This window comes from Temnothorax americanus, unplaced genomic scaffold (genome assembly GCF_048541705.1).
Source record: "Temnothorax americanus isolate GAGA-0224 unplaced genomic scaffold, ASM4854170v1 Scaffold13, whole genome shotgun sequence".
Taxonomy (NCBI): domain Eukaryota; kingdom Metazoa; phylum Arthropoda; class Insecta; order Hymenoptera; family Formicidae; genus Temnothorax; species Temnothorax americanus.
Window position 1 is genome coordinate 3,959,336 of NW_027509264.1, and position 15,026 is coordinate 3,974,361.

The following is a 15,026-nucleotide window of genomic DNA, read 5'->3' on the forward strand; positions in this document are numbered from 1 at the left end:
GAAGTGAGCTTGATAGCGAGGTGGCTTACAAAGCTAATCGATTGTGGATGTTTGTGGCGAGCGTAACGGCAGTAAATTGTTTGAGTTCGGCCAATTTGGATTTCCATTTATCTCTGCGTTATAAAATATATTGTGCTTATAATTCATATTTTTAAAATAAATCTTTATAAAAAAATTCAAGTTGCTTCTTTTCTCAGGCAGCGCACGATCTCATCGTAAAATTGCCGTAACATCGACGAGACAAGATGCATTAATATTAGATGCATTATATAATAACGGAAAAAGAGCAACAGTTACTATAAAATAGGAAGTTTATCTTTCATAATCCTATCTGATGCAGGTGCTGCTTTGTATGCAAATTGTCGTGTGCTAATAAAGCTTAATCCACGGTTCATAAGTTGAGGTCGTAAGATTAGATGGAAAATAACTAGCGACGCGCAAAGACCAAGGAGAGCATGAAAAACACGTATGCACTTAATATAAGTATTTGATCGCGACCTGCTATTTACAATTTTATCAAGTTTAGTGCGCGCCTCTCGTTCTGACCTAGTTGTTGAAAATTTACTATTTGCGACCACGTTTGAAGACGGAGGGAGGAGGGAGAGTTATGCACCTCGCGAGAATCTTTTCGGAGAGTATTTGAAAGATTCCGATCGCCTAGGTTCGAGTAAATTGAATTAATATCGATGCTGTTGTAGTTATCGTTTTTGCTGTACGTGATTCTTCTAAAGTATTCAGGCGAGCTATTGCATCCGCGGTTGTTTGCCCCGTGGAACGTGATAATAGACCAGATTATGAAAAAATTCCTCCGGCAGTGTTGTTTCTCCATCGAAAGTTAGCATCTCATTTTCTACTCATAACGCTGTATAATATACTCGCAAGCTCATCCGGGAAAACTTATTTAACTTAAGCGATATGATATTCGATACGTCGATTCTTTCGGATACAAGTCAAACAAAGTTCATTCGGAAGTTTCTTGCTGACACATATTCCCGACGGAAAAATTCCTTTTCTTCGTGGAAAGTTGCGGTCATTTGTTTTACGTTGCTTTCACTGCGAGGATCTTGCGAATAGAAAGGTCACCGGAGGATCTAACTTTTTTCGCGATGAAACGTGTCACGCACATACACACACATATATACATATTTTCGTGTCTCTTATATATAACTTGATAGATAAGTACAAAGTTCGAAAGAAATGTTCTCTCTTTTTCTATAATATATCATTATTGTTTATTCGCGATAAACTCGATCGTTTTGTGTAATCACAGTTAACTATATTGATTATATTATACGCTCGTATTATCTCCCAAAGGGATTCGATTCTGGTTACTTGCGCCAGATTGCATTTTATCGACTTTTTGACCGAATTAACTTTCACGAATGGTAGTTGCTAAGGGCCGAAGTTGAAAGTGTACGAGTTCTTTGTGCGAGGTAGGACAATACAGTGCGCGGAGCAGCAGTGATGCAGCTTCGCCGGTTTATTAATAACAGAACAAAATAGAGTTTGCGTAGCGCGAACTTTCTCGGCGATGGCGGATAACGACAACGTAACGCTTCTCGCTCGTGGACTCTTATATCGAGTGACTTGCAAGTCCTTACTCAACGAACCTTGTCTTCGCTCTAATAATTGAAGTTTCTTCAATTCAAGAATTCTGAAGTTTAATTCCGGGTTTTATAGACCTCGGAAACTGAAAGTGTCCTCTTTTGTTCATGTTATAATCGTCATAGTACTACATTTCACATTTAATGTTTATCGATTTGTCTTGCTCTATTATTTTTCTTTGTACCGCGCGAATGCTCGCGAAATCTCTTAGATATAATTTGTAAAAATTAATATTGATGTGTAACGTTTCAAAACAATCGTTTTTAGAGCTGTATTATACTGTAAAACGGTATTTCCAATTTAACTTAAAACACTTTTGAAGTAGTCATAAATTGGAAACACTTTTGAGGTTCTTTAAGTGATCCTTGTTCTTGAGAAGGGTGGATACCAAGCGATGTATGTGTGTATATTATTTAGTATACTTTTATTATGATATTTTATTTTATTTTTTCCATCTTTTAATATGTTTTACGCAACCATGCTTTAAATAAAATTAACGTTTCAGAAAATGAATATATGCGCTTTGACGCGGGATATATGTTTTCATAACGAGATAGAAAAAGTAGAAATCATTCAGATACATTTTTGTACTTTTTAATGAGAAGTATAAAGAAAAATTATTAGACTGGATATTTTATTCTCTTTGAAAGATGTACATTGTACATATTATGTCTCAATAGAGAGCACTTGCATTGGAAGTGACGGATCTTATCGTAAAGAACACTGTTGACTTATATTGTTTTCATAAATTGCAAATATGTTCTTTTAGTTTAGATTATATCTTATTGGCTGCGAGATATCAGTATCGTGATATGAACTTTCGTCGACCACAGTAGTCAGTCCTTTGCGTTATTTTGTGGTTTATCCAATTACCGGAGGATTATCGGATAGAAGTATTGGAGTTGCGCGCATCGTGTAAAATTGGCCTTTCGACGAGGATTGGCAAAGCTTGCGAAGAAAAGGGAGAGATAAGGAAAAAGAAAAGGGCGAAAGCTGTCTCAAAGATGAGACAAATTGGGTTTTTGTAGTCAACATTTTTCGCACCAAAAATTGAGACTAATGTAATTTCATTGAGTTTAATTTTTGATGATACAGATGTAGAAAAATTTACTTTATGTCAATCATTACATCTCCGTTATTATGAATAAATAAAGAGAAATTATTTTTGCCTGTCTATATATACATGAAATTATATTAAGAGTTTAAGAGCGCAATTTTTCATGAATTAATGTATGTTACGATTAGATATGAGTTATATTTTATGGAGAATGTGATATATTATTAGTTTTCTCTTAGAGTAATATTTTTGTAGCAATTTTCAACTTCATTTATCGTCATACCGTTATTGCAAGAAACAATATATCGTTCGTAATTTTAACAAGAACCACGTCTAATGCATTAACGTGGAATTTATTGTGGGTCAGTATCAACTTCTCTTGGTATTAATATTTATTATAATATTAGATTTGTGATGTTGGCATTTAATAAAATAAATTTGATATGTCTGCATTGCGGTCAATACTGCGTATTCGCGTAATTATAACTAAATCATCACTTTGAGCTTTCTCTTGTTCGACTCGTGAAACATTATCCCATATATTACATCGCTTTAAAGCACCTTCCTTATTACAAACATTATTTATGTCATGCGTCCTTTCATTTAATAAACGTTCCGCTGGCAAAATGTGACTACCTTGTTCGCTCTCGAAATGCGACGCATTACGTGTACGGAATACCGCCGTCTACACCATTTAGAGTAATTACTCGGCAGTGTTGAGATGTCTCCTGCAGCATTCCTGTGCACCGTGCAGCATTTGTATACCCGTTACGATTAACGGAATGTTTCTATACGCGTGCCTCGAGGCGGCTTCCGGCATCTCGCAGGTGAATATTCAGAGAAAGTGCTTTTCCCTCGAATCCTCTTTGAATTCTTGATAACGAATCTGTAAGAAGAAATATGACTAATATGAGGGACGTATGTTCCATTATTGAGTTATTAAATTAAGGTTAATTTAATTATATGCGTAAACAATATATTAACGCATATATTCTCGTTTATAGAGCTAGATAGTAGATAGTCAGCATTTCAACATTTGCAAGAGTATTCGTAAGGCAAAGGTAAACATGTCAGAACGAGGCCGTACTCGTTTTGATATTCGTTTCGAAGTCTAGGATGAGGAATATAGCGTAGCGTGGGCAACGTGAGCGCAATGATATCGTACTTATGCCCATCATAAATACGTGCAGCAGATGTAACCACTGACCATTAAAATGTTTATGGATCGGAAGCTACGAAGTAACTTTCGAGCTGTACATAGAATATATTTGCACGATCTATGAGCTTCCTGCATCTGATATTCACACCGCGCTTTTTCTACCTGTATGCTGTTTTATTATTACAATAACGAGCTTTAATTGCGATTAATAAAATATTTCGAAGAAATAAATTTTCTGATAAAATTGATGACATTTTGCGCTGAGAAAGTTTGTTTTGCTAAATAAGCTTGTATTTTCTTCTAATTTCAGGTATTGGAATTTGTTCAGCTATTAACATTTTGAGCTTGAAATAAAAGAATAATTCAGTAGGCTCTAAATTAATTTTTTTTTAAAAAGTAAAAATTAATTTTTTATAATAAATATGCTTATCGTTAAAAATTGCTTTCCCCTCTTTCGCTTTTTCTCGTAATATATCTGACACACAAGTTCTATATCGTTAACTCAATTCACGATTTCTCGCACATCATGCGAGTTATGTTCGCATATCGATGCGCCAGAGAGGGAAACGTCTCGCCAAGAAAAGTGTTAGTAATTTGGCGGAGTGCGTGCGGCATCGCGATACTTTATCACTATAAATGCGCCGAGTTACGACACTTCCTCCTCTCGGCTCGTGCCAGAGCGAAACGTTTTGCCGTCTGTGGACGGGCACGGGCGCGGGCGCGCCCTGAGAAATTTTCGATAAACCGATACCACCGCACCTGATGCCTACATCGCTTTGGAAAGTCTGACGTCGGCTCCGATACTCTTCCGACAAAATATATAGCGGCCTCTTAAGCATCGCCCGTATCCACTCTTACTAAATGCGCGTCTATCGCGCTTCTTGAATAGTTCATGTTTACGCCGTGCTGTAGCCGTACCCGCAACACGGCAGACGCTCCATTAATTTTACAGGAGACCGTTATAGACTACAGTCGCATCCACAAAAGAACTAGCGCATAAGACTTTCTTCGCATCTCTAAAAGTTGAATAAGCTTTACGCTGCCGACAACCCTACTGACGACTATATATACTTACATACGCGCTCTTTGCTTGCCTCTTCCCCCGCGACGTTTTTCGATACTACTTACAGTTTGCTTCGCGACAACAATGTTAATTACAAGTGGAATGTAGACTAGCGCGAGCCTCAAGGAACGGAGTCGATTCTTTATATTGGGATTTTGCTGATGATTGTTGCGGGAGTTCGACCATTGTCTCAAAGTGACGTTTAATTATGCAATTGCTACTGGCGAGTTCAGAAAACTTTGTATGGTTTTACGTGACTTTGTTGAGGTTTTACGTGATACGTTCTCACGTATGACGCGTTTTGTTTTCTATAAAGGCGGGTAGAAAGAGACGACAGGATAACAAAAGCTGCAGCATTGCGAGGATTAACGAAGTGATGTATAATGAAAAAAATGAGAGGAATATGCAAAGCTCGCAAGCAGAGCCGGCGACTTCTCCATCGTCTTGATTGCATTATATCACACGCGATTTTTGCATAAAGCGCCACGCGCGCATAACCGTCGCAAGAGAGCTTTAAAGCCTCGTGGAGATTCAGAGGACACAAAGGTTGCTTTGTTTCGCGACGCTATCGGCATTATTAACACTGTAGAATATTTTCTACAAAGTTAATTTTTTATACATAAAGTACGGTGCATAAGTCGTTCAAACTGCTTTAGTTTGTAACTATCTTACGATTCGCATTGATGCAGCGGGAACGTCAATGACGTGTGATGACGGTTAGCGTGAATAATAATCGTGTCATTGATGTTTCGAGAGGCAGTTTTTCTGAGGCTATCACAAATTGTTCATAAACAGACACCTTCACCTCATTTGAATCTTAATTACAGACTAATTTGCTTTTAAATGGCTGTCGGTAAAAGGTCGTTGTTCTTAAAAAGGTTCTTGTATAATGGCGATTTGAAGCAGCCCCGGAGCCAGTCGCTATTTTCATATCTGTAAACATCCAATGAACGTGCACTGTTAGCTCGATTTTATTTATAGTTGCAGGATTTTACAAACCAATTACAATTATATGTGGAATAAAGATGAGGTAAATTTTAAAAACATTATTACATTGCAATGTACACAAAAGCCTCGATGTTAAGCGTTGTGATACATGTATATACTATTTATTTGAGTTTCGCTAAAATACATGGCGAGTGTATTGTTTTGATACTGTTTATCAATCTTTATTTAGTAATGCGAAGATACAAATGGCATCGTGTCACGTAACATTACGGTAAGAATGGAAAGAGAGTTTCAATACCTACGAAGAGTAATGCGATGGCAGATTGACAGCGAAAACTGAACGAACTATAGAGCAGTTAGGGGGAATGTAATTCGTGAATTAAAGACCGGCCCCTATCGCCCTAACAGCACCTACGAGAAAAGCCTGTTGCCGTAAGGGAGGATATAAATTGTTTTAACGCCGTTCTGATGCGATTTGACGAGGAACATTCCCACTGGAAGTACGGCAGCGTGAGATACCGCTATTAAATAAAGGATATCTGGTCCCCCGACTAAACCCCTCTCGATTCTCTGTCAGACAGATGGCGCGTGCCCATATCCCGTAAAATATGATTTGCATAAAGCCGGTCGCCTAGATCGGCGTCGCCCGTGAGCTTGTCCCCGCGTGAGCCTCGTTTACGTCCCGTAGCGTGTATAATCCCGTATCGTAGATACCGGAGATACGGGAAACCCTATAGCGAGAGCGAGAACCCGGACGCGACAGAAACGGATGGGCGAAAACCGTTTCTGGAATCGACGTACGTCGGTCGTGTTCGACGTATCGATCTCGTCGCGGCTGGACCACGGTGAGAGCGCGTACGTTTCCTATCTATCGAACACCCATACGGGTAGCTCTTCTATTTTTATATTTTGGCGTTACAAATAAAAAAAAAAAAAACATTGCGAGCGACTGTGCAACTGATGTCAGTCGAATCTTGCCGTTTCTTCAATTTGTGGTAAAAGAGAAACTTTTTCCATCGAACTTTGCCTTATTTTTGATAAGAATTTATTGAGCATTTTGTTCATAGCGCAATGCGCGTTATTAACTTTAAAACTAATTAGAAATATGCAAAAGAATAAGCTTTACGACTTGTTCGTGTAATTTCTAAATGGAATACTGGCCAAAAACAAAGTCTCTTTTCACGAGATTGATTAGTCTTATTTTGTATTTGATATAACAATTGCAAAGTGGCGATAGTTAATGATATAGGAAATTGGCTGCGCTTTTTTATTTTAGTCGGGTAAGATTGGTGGTTGGAGCAAAAAGAAATCGAAAGAAGAAATGAGACCAATGTAGAGGGAGTAAAAGAAAGAAGGGAGGTGAAGTCAACGGGCCGACGAAAATGTAAATACCCGTTCGGGGAATATCACTCGGCGCCGCTAGAAAATTAACTCGAAAAATTCCTTCTCGGTAGGTAAGCAGAGACAAAGCAGACGCAATGCCAAGGATGAACTTAAAAAGAGGAAAGAAGGTGAAGGAGAAGGAGGAGAAATAGACAGCAGTGATGCTCTTCTCTTTTCTCCTCACAGAGTATCGCGACAATCTTACATCGCGTCGGAATTCATTTCAATGAATTTGCATTTCAAGAGAGAATAATTCTCATCGTCCTTGTCTCTCATCCTTGTTCTTTCCTTCTTTTTTTTTCTTCTTCTCAAGTTTTCTGGTCCCTATCGATGTTTGATCGATCTTCGGATAACCTTTATTCGATTGCTTGTTAATTAACATTGGTAGTTGTTACTTGCTTTTCATCAATTCATCCTTTTCGCTCTTTCTCCTTTTCCTCATCGATCGAATGTCGGCGACGTGTTAGAACAGGGTGAAAATAATGGGAAGAACTTGTTAGGTTTCGCTCGAACGATGGTCGCTTCTTTTTTTCTTCGAGGGATATGGATCTATGCCAGAGAGAAATAAGATGCTGGAAAAGAAAGTTTCGATAAGTTTGCCGGCTGTTCGCAATATCTACGTTTTCGTGTAATTCAAAGTGTAATCTTTCTCTACGTTGAAATTCGGCTCACGAGTAATTACGGTAATATTTTAATTACAGAGACGAGTAGAGAGATTCTCGTTACTATTCCATAAATGGTGTCGACTTAAATGCTATTTATATTTGCATAAATGTGAGTTTAAATCTCAAGAGCTTAAAAAGGATAGAGGATATGTTACTGACTGCAAAATATTCTCGTTGCGCATTCGTAATTTACCAGAAATCTCATTGTCAGTAGGGATCCTAATTTATCATTATTGCGATTTAAATTGCTACAAGCTACTCGTGTTTGGCTATTATTTAATTTTAAGAGATGGAGAGCCATTTTCGATACATCAAGTATTTTATCTTTTACAAGAATCTATTATTTCTTTCAGGAAGTATATATATAGAGTTGAACGCTAAATATCTGAACACCGAATATTTGAACACTGATTCTGCTTAATATACAGACACGTCTAAACAAAAATTCTTAATTTATATTAAAAATATTTTTATTATATTTTTTTTGTTTTATTTTTTCTTGGTTTAAAAAGTTTTTTTTTACATAATTATTATTGCAGTTCATCATCTTGTCTAGATAATTGGCATCTTATTGTAATACAAGAATACTACTTTTCTTTCGAGCTCAGACTATACGTAATATCATTATTTCGTAATATTGTTACTTGAGTATTTTATGACGTTTTCCATTTCTCCGCAATTTGTACAGTGGAGAGGAAATAATTGTGGAAAACTATTCGCAAATTTTACATATCAAGGAAAGTTACCGATCTGTTACTGGTATACGTGTAACGGCGAATCTTGTTATACGATACATGTAGCTCAAGTAGATATTATCCGTATCGTTCATAAATTACACAGTAGTATAAATCTGACGGCAAAGTACAAAATTTCATTGTGTCTTTCAATTTAATGGTATAAAATACCGAGTATAAGGCAGAATCGTTGAACTTGGCGCTGAGGAAAAATATTTGGGCCTCTTACCCATTATAAAAAGATGATTTTATTTAGACTATTTTGGCGTAACGTTTCTTCATTTTGACCCTTTCTTCATTAAGACCCCCTTTCTTTACTCTTTACACGTTATTACGTTTGCAACACGTAACGCTACGATATCGCGCAGTGTAACAACTACTAGAACTTAACAACTATAAGTATATCGTATTAAACGTTTGCGTGCAATGTATCGATGGATGTCGAGCACTTTAACCTATTTGCTTTGAATCCGCGTATTGATCCCGGTACGCGCAATCTGTGTCAGCTTTCTTATCCGGGTCTCCCGAGGAGTGACGAATAGAAATTCAAGGCACTTCTGCGGTAGTCAGTCGGACGGCTAACCCGTCGTCTATCCGATCGTTTTGCTAGCTTACGGTAGTTTCTTCTTCGGCAGTTTCGAGTTTCATTCGACATCTATACTACGAAATTTAACTGACATGTTAATTGTAATTGTCGTGAAAATAACTCGTAAGCAGATGGGATTGAATAGGTATCGCCGATGCATTTGATCGATAAAGCTCTCTGTACACACGCGCGCGCGCGCGCGCACACACACACACACACACACACACAACACACACACACACACACACACACACACACACACACACACACACACACACACACACACACACACACACACACACACACACACACACACACACACACACACACACACACACGCACACACACACACACACACACACACACTTATATATTTTATACATACATACATACATTTAATATATATTTTGATTGTATAATTGTTTATTTACGAATTGTCGAACGAGACTCCCGTGTATTGATTAATTATACATAATTAGTCTATTGATTTGGACACGATGAAACATGTATCGTTTTTATTATTCGATACTTCCATTCGGCAAATCGGCGCTACTCTCACAGAATCGATAGAAAAACAACACACGGTTTAGCGTTTCGATTGATACTTGGACATCGGCAGTCCACGTTTTACGATCGGCAATTATGTATGTGGTTTATATCTGCTTGCCGATTGGTCGTAGGAATAACCAGAGCGGTTCAACTTGAAGCAATTGGTAATTTACGCATACTTGTAAAGCGTTGAATGGTGTTTATTCACAAGAAGGAAAAATTGTACCCGTGGAGGAAGGATCAATATTATAGACGCGCCCAGGATGACGAGGACTTTCAGGAGAGGCAAAGGGAAAGCCTATGAATAATAATGCGACACGGTGGATGTCAGGGCTCTAAGTAGTACACGAAGCAAATAAACAGTGGAAGGATGTATAATCCTTCGCTGGAAAGTGCATATATTACGCCCGACTGCCTCCTCCTTGTGAATTCGCCAGGCATCTCGTTGGGCGGTTTGGATGTAACCGCATAAAATCATATCTTTCACGGTTGCTAATCTCGAATAACTCTTGGCTGTCCAATTCCGAAGTGATTCCGGATTTATATTGCTACAGCGACTAAAGTGAACTTTGCTCTTAAAAGGTCGGTCGGAAAAACGGCGTTCCGTTTGTTATCATTCTTATCCTTAATAAGGATTTATCCGGAAAGTTAATAAGGCGTATATTTTGTTTCATACACATGTGTCAGAAACTTTTCTCGATATAAATTAATTTTGCAATATCTATTATTTACAATGATTTACGATGAAAATCTTATTTCAGTACGAAGTAGACGATATCGGCCATTCGTCTACTCCGAAAATGTTCCGAGAGGATAGCGCATGCTTGGGTAATACTTTAAGCCCTGTATCCTGAAAATTTATGACAGTTTGCTAAGCCTAGTATAGTGTGCCTCCCCGAATCTCTTGTACAAACATCTGGCTCTATAATCCGTTGCTCTATTATGAAAGCTGAGAGAAAAACCGGGTATCTTCGATATTGTTTCACAAAAATAGATTTTAATCCATCAAGAGTATCCAAATGCTAATGTCATCTGCTATTAATTCAGGAATATTTAAGGAAAATCAAATCAGAGTGATATTCTAGATCTAGAAGGATTCTCTCTGTGAAGGTGGTGGAAATAAATATTACCTTCCTGAGTAAATAATAGAGAGATTTATCGCGCGGTTCCTTCGTAACGGTTCGACCGTCATATGTCTTCTCTGCGCCACTTCCGACCCTGTCTTTTAAATCAAATCAATCATAATCTACGCGACGCGATAATATCCTTGAATTTCAGATTTAACGTTGAGTCAGTAACGCGAATTGATTGCCGGGAGAAGATATGAGTGTGCGATATACTTATGTGGGAGGGAGCCAATGATAACACAGCGAAATTTTTTTCGAGATGTCAGCTTATTACACGCCACAGTAGCGCGATGAAATTTTCAAGCGAGATTTGTCGTCCACTTTTTCTGCGCGCGATTACTCGCGCGTAATGAACATAATTAACTGCAAGCAGAGCTCGGCAGGAGAAATTATGCAAAAGTTAACGCGCGTATAATGATAGCGCATTCTGTAATTACGACAACCATCTCGAATATTAAATGCCGAGAGCGGTGCTTGGCATTCGCGGGACGCGATCAACGGCGTTATTTAAAAGAATATTTCTGCGACAGTTGGGAAATAAGTGAAAGATGGAGCTCTCTCCGCAACAAAAATTAAAGCGAGTGGTGAATGTTGAGTCAGTGGAGACATCAGTCGTTCCACGACGCAATTTACTTTTAAAGGAAACGCGAAGAATGTTTGATCATTCGATTAGAGTTTACGTCGTAGTAACGTCCTCGACGAGTCCTCTTCTTCGGTGAAGTTAAGTGGAGTTTGCAAAAGTAGGTTATCTGCAATTCAAATATATAGCGCTTCGAATATTCTATCCCTCCTCCAACAGTCATTTAATCTCTGCGCAAAAGTACACGTTTTCGTTCTCTCTCTCTCTCTCTCTCTCTCTCTCTCTCTCTCTCTCTTTCTCTCTCTCTCTCTCTCTCTCGACATATAAAAACCGGGGTTGCCCGAGTTCGCGGGGATATATCTCGCGTGCATATCACGCCCCCCTCGACACACTGACGATTGATACGTCGATTGTGCACGCTATTTGGACCTTCGTCGGTTCGCCTTTTCCCGACTCGAACTTGTCTGCTTGTCTTTTATTCTTTCTTTTTCGGGTCACCGTGCGACACCCTTAACGCGTACGTGCACGGCACGAGATCGAGCACAGGGTTTATCGAGTCGAATTCCGTACGACTTATCGGTCGTACCCCACGTCCATTCAACCACGCACCCTTTGAACATACGAGGATCTCCAAGATCTCACGTATGTACCCGTACGTGTCGCTGTGTATCGTTTATATTGTTCTTGGAGACGTTTATGACGAGAGGGAAACTATTCAAGAAGAACACGGCAGTGTTGCGCGAAAAGCGTAATCGCGATCTAACTTATGACTTATGGCAATACCAGCGAACGCCACGTAAGCGAATATCCGTAAATTCGGGCGATTCGCGTGATATAGCCGTGGGGTTCACCACGTTTGGACATTAGAAGGTATATAATAGAGGTTCTGGCGAATGTCCAACTGGATGAACGCGCTCAGAGGAAGATGGCTGCATACGTACCTCGACAGAGCGTGCAATTCACGCGCGAGCGCCGCGGCTGCGCTTAATACAGGCACGTATGCAGGAATGTTGCCTGGACCCGGTGTCCGGTGATCCCCAGGAGAGAGAGAACCACCGTGTTATAGAGACAGAGAATGCAGCCGCCGGATTTTATTCTCATGTGGAAATACCGTTTGATGCGGTAAGTTAATGCAATAATTTGATAAGGACATAGACATTTATTATTAATAAAATGTGCAAAGTATAGATATACCTATTACGCATATATTTCTGAAAATAAACATGTGCATATATATTTTTAGTTAAAGCGGTCGGAAATGGCAATATTTATTACGAATTTTACGATTGAAGACCTTCAAATGTATTGACGCTCCGCAAACGAAACGGTTAAATTCATTTAGGTATCGTCGAGAATCTCTGTCGTGCGAGTAAACATGGCTATTGGTCGCGAGTCGTCGACGTCCGAGTCGTTCTTGAAAGCGAGCAACGCCGAAGATGAAGAGGAGAGTTATTTAATTTTCTCTCCGGAGCTGACTTGGCAGCAGGAATGGCAGCTGATTCTCGAATTGGCTGAATTGCCTTACTCGGCGACTAGCGCCGCGGCGTTGGCGTCCTTTCTACGATTCCTCTGTCCGGCTCGGTATTTCCCGCAATCGGAATTCGACGTGTTTTCGCCGTGGCGGGTTTGCAGAACTCTCGACCGCAAATCTCTGATTTTAATTTCATTCCGGCGATCCGTAGTAGGCGCGGCGGTCTATACCGGCAGTTCGAACCTGCAATGGCATGGGATAAAAAATATGTGAGAGACAAGCAAAGTGAATTGCAAGCATATCGCGTAGATGAAAAACTGCAGATTTTTCAAATACCTGCACATCGGAGTGATCGAATGGTAAATTAAGACCGGCGTTTTTCCATTAAAATGATAGCTGAGGGAATGAATCCATAAGTTTATGTGAACTGTTCCTCATTTAATACACAGATAGTAACAAAATTATATTTTCTCTTTTAATTGTGTTACTATCATAGCTTTGGAGTTGTGACGCTTTTTGTCTATCACCGATTTATCTGCGAGACCTCTTTTCTGAGAAATTGATATGTCCCGAGAGATAATGGCGTGATCGCGGTAGCTAAAGCCCGCTCGCTTTTCGCGGGGAACAGACAAACGGAAAAGTGTTTTAACGTCAACCACAGAGGAACACCCGCTTGTACATTTCCGGGAGATAGGAAAAGCACGTGAGAGCAATCGGTGTCTGGTATTTTTTGGCATTGGAATTCATTTAAATATAAAACATCGACGACACATTTGCCGTTTAGTGTTTTCGATCGTGAACGTGGCGATACGCGGCAAATTCGGGTCAGCTCACCCGACATACTCTTGCTCTTGCTCGCCCGGGCGTCAATGATACTTCTCTCGTCGAAACAACAACGGATCGCTGACAAGTCGTCAATGTACCGAATTTATTTTCCTTACGGCCGATTTGCAGGGGCAGCTTATGCCGCGCATAATTTACAATGTAATAGCGTGCGCAGATACCATCATAGTCGCGCACTCTACGTTTGTATTCTCTATAAGAATACGTTTTGATCGATAACACAATGTGGTGGGACGCATGCAAATTCTTCCTCTTATACTTTCAAGAGAATATCTATACGCGAAAGACCAGATATTGTGATATGGAAACTTTATAAATTGTATTAATATAATTCTTACAATTGATATATATTGTGTATCACAGAGTCTTGAAATATGCCAAAATTCCCAAGTATTTATAAAAAATTTAATAGGTGGAACATAGTAAAGATGCAGTTTTTTTCTTTTTACAAAGTGTACCGTTGTCCGTTACTTCCGAATACTTTCGAATACCGAAAGACTGTACTTTTTTATACTTAATAAAATGCTTGATTTTCTAGTAATAGGAATAAATCACCCATATAGTTTAAACAATGGTATAGAAATTCAAAATATTTTAAGAAAGTTATGAGTCATATTAATATAACGAAGTCCTTCAATAGTAACGATATGGTTTAAAAAAAGATAGAGGTGTTTTTAGATGAAGGAAATTTTGAGGTTTTGCTTAGACGCATTAGAGCGAAGTATAACAGCTTTAATATTCGGTTCATTAATTGCATCATTCGTGTAGAAGAGAATGGGAAATTCTTTCCGATAAAACTTATAAATTATGCATAAAATGCGAATGGTTAGCTGAATAATAAAGAACATGGTTAGTTAGCCTTTGAATAAAGCTATCGCCACATTTTTGTAAAGAATCGTGCTCAACCACGCGTAAAAAAGTATTCGATTCTCGTGCCTTTGTTGTCGACTGTGTAATTGAGTTCGCCGTTCTTTTCCGACGAGATTTGTCGTGTCTTTTTTTTTATAACATATACATACATATACGCCTATACACATACACACACATGAATGCACACGCTAGTTAACGTTTTTTGAAAATGTTTTGGAACCGTCCTCGACTCTTCATTGTGCACGATCAAAGTTTTTTTTTTTTTTTACAACATTTTATATTCATCCAACTCAATTTAATCCGTTCGCGTATTCCTCCGAAAGCGCGAGACCAGATTTATATATAAATTACTTTCGGTCATAAAGCAGTGGCACTTCAAATCGGAT

General features: G+C 38.9%; 1 protein-coding gene and 1 long non-coding RNA gene across 5 annotated transcripts in view; one reads left to right on the forward strand and one right to left on the reverse strand.

The window, feature by feature from the left end:
- The window catches only part of LOC143893878 (neurotrimin), a 298,243-nt gene that overhangs the window by 58,898 nt on the left and 224,319 nt on the right, over positions 1-15,026 (forward strand). The gene's annotated exons all lie outside the window — the stretch shown is intronic.
- LOC143893883 (uncharacterized) overlaps positions 2,882-15,026 on the reverse strand; it is a 220,244-nt gene continuing 208,099 nt past the window's right edge. The window contains exon 4 of the long non-coding RNA XR_013255945.1: positions 2,882-3,548. This is a non-coding gene — a long non-coding RNA (uncharacterized LOC143893883). The remainder of the gene's footprint in view (positions 3,549-15,026) is intronic.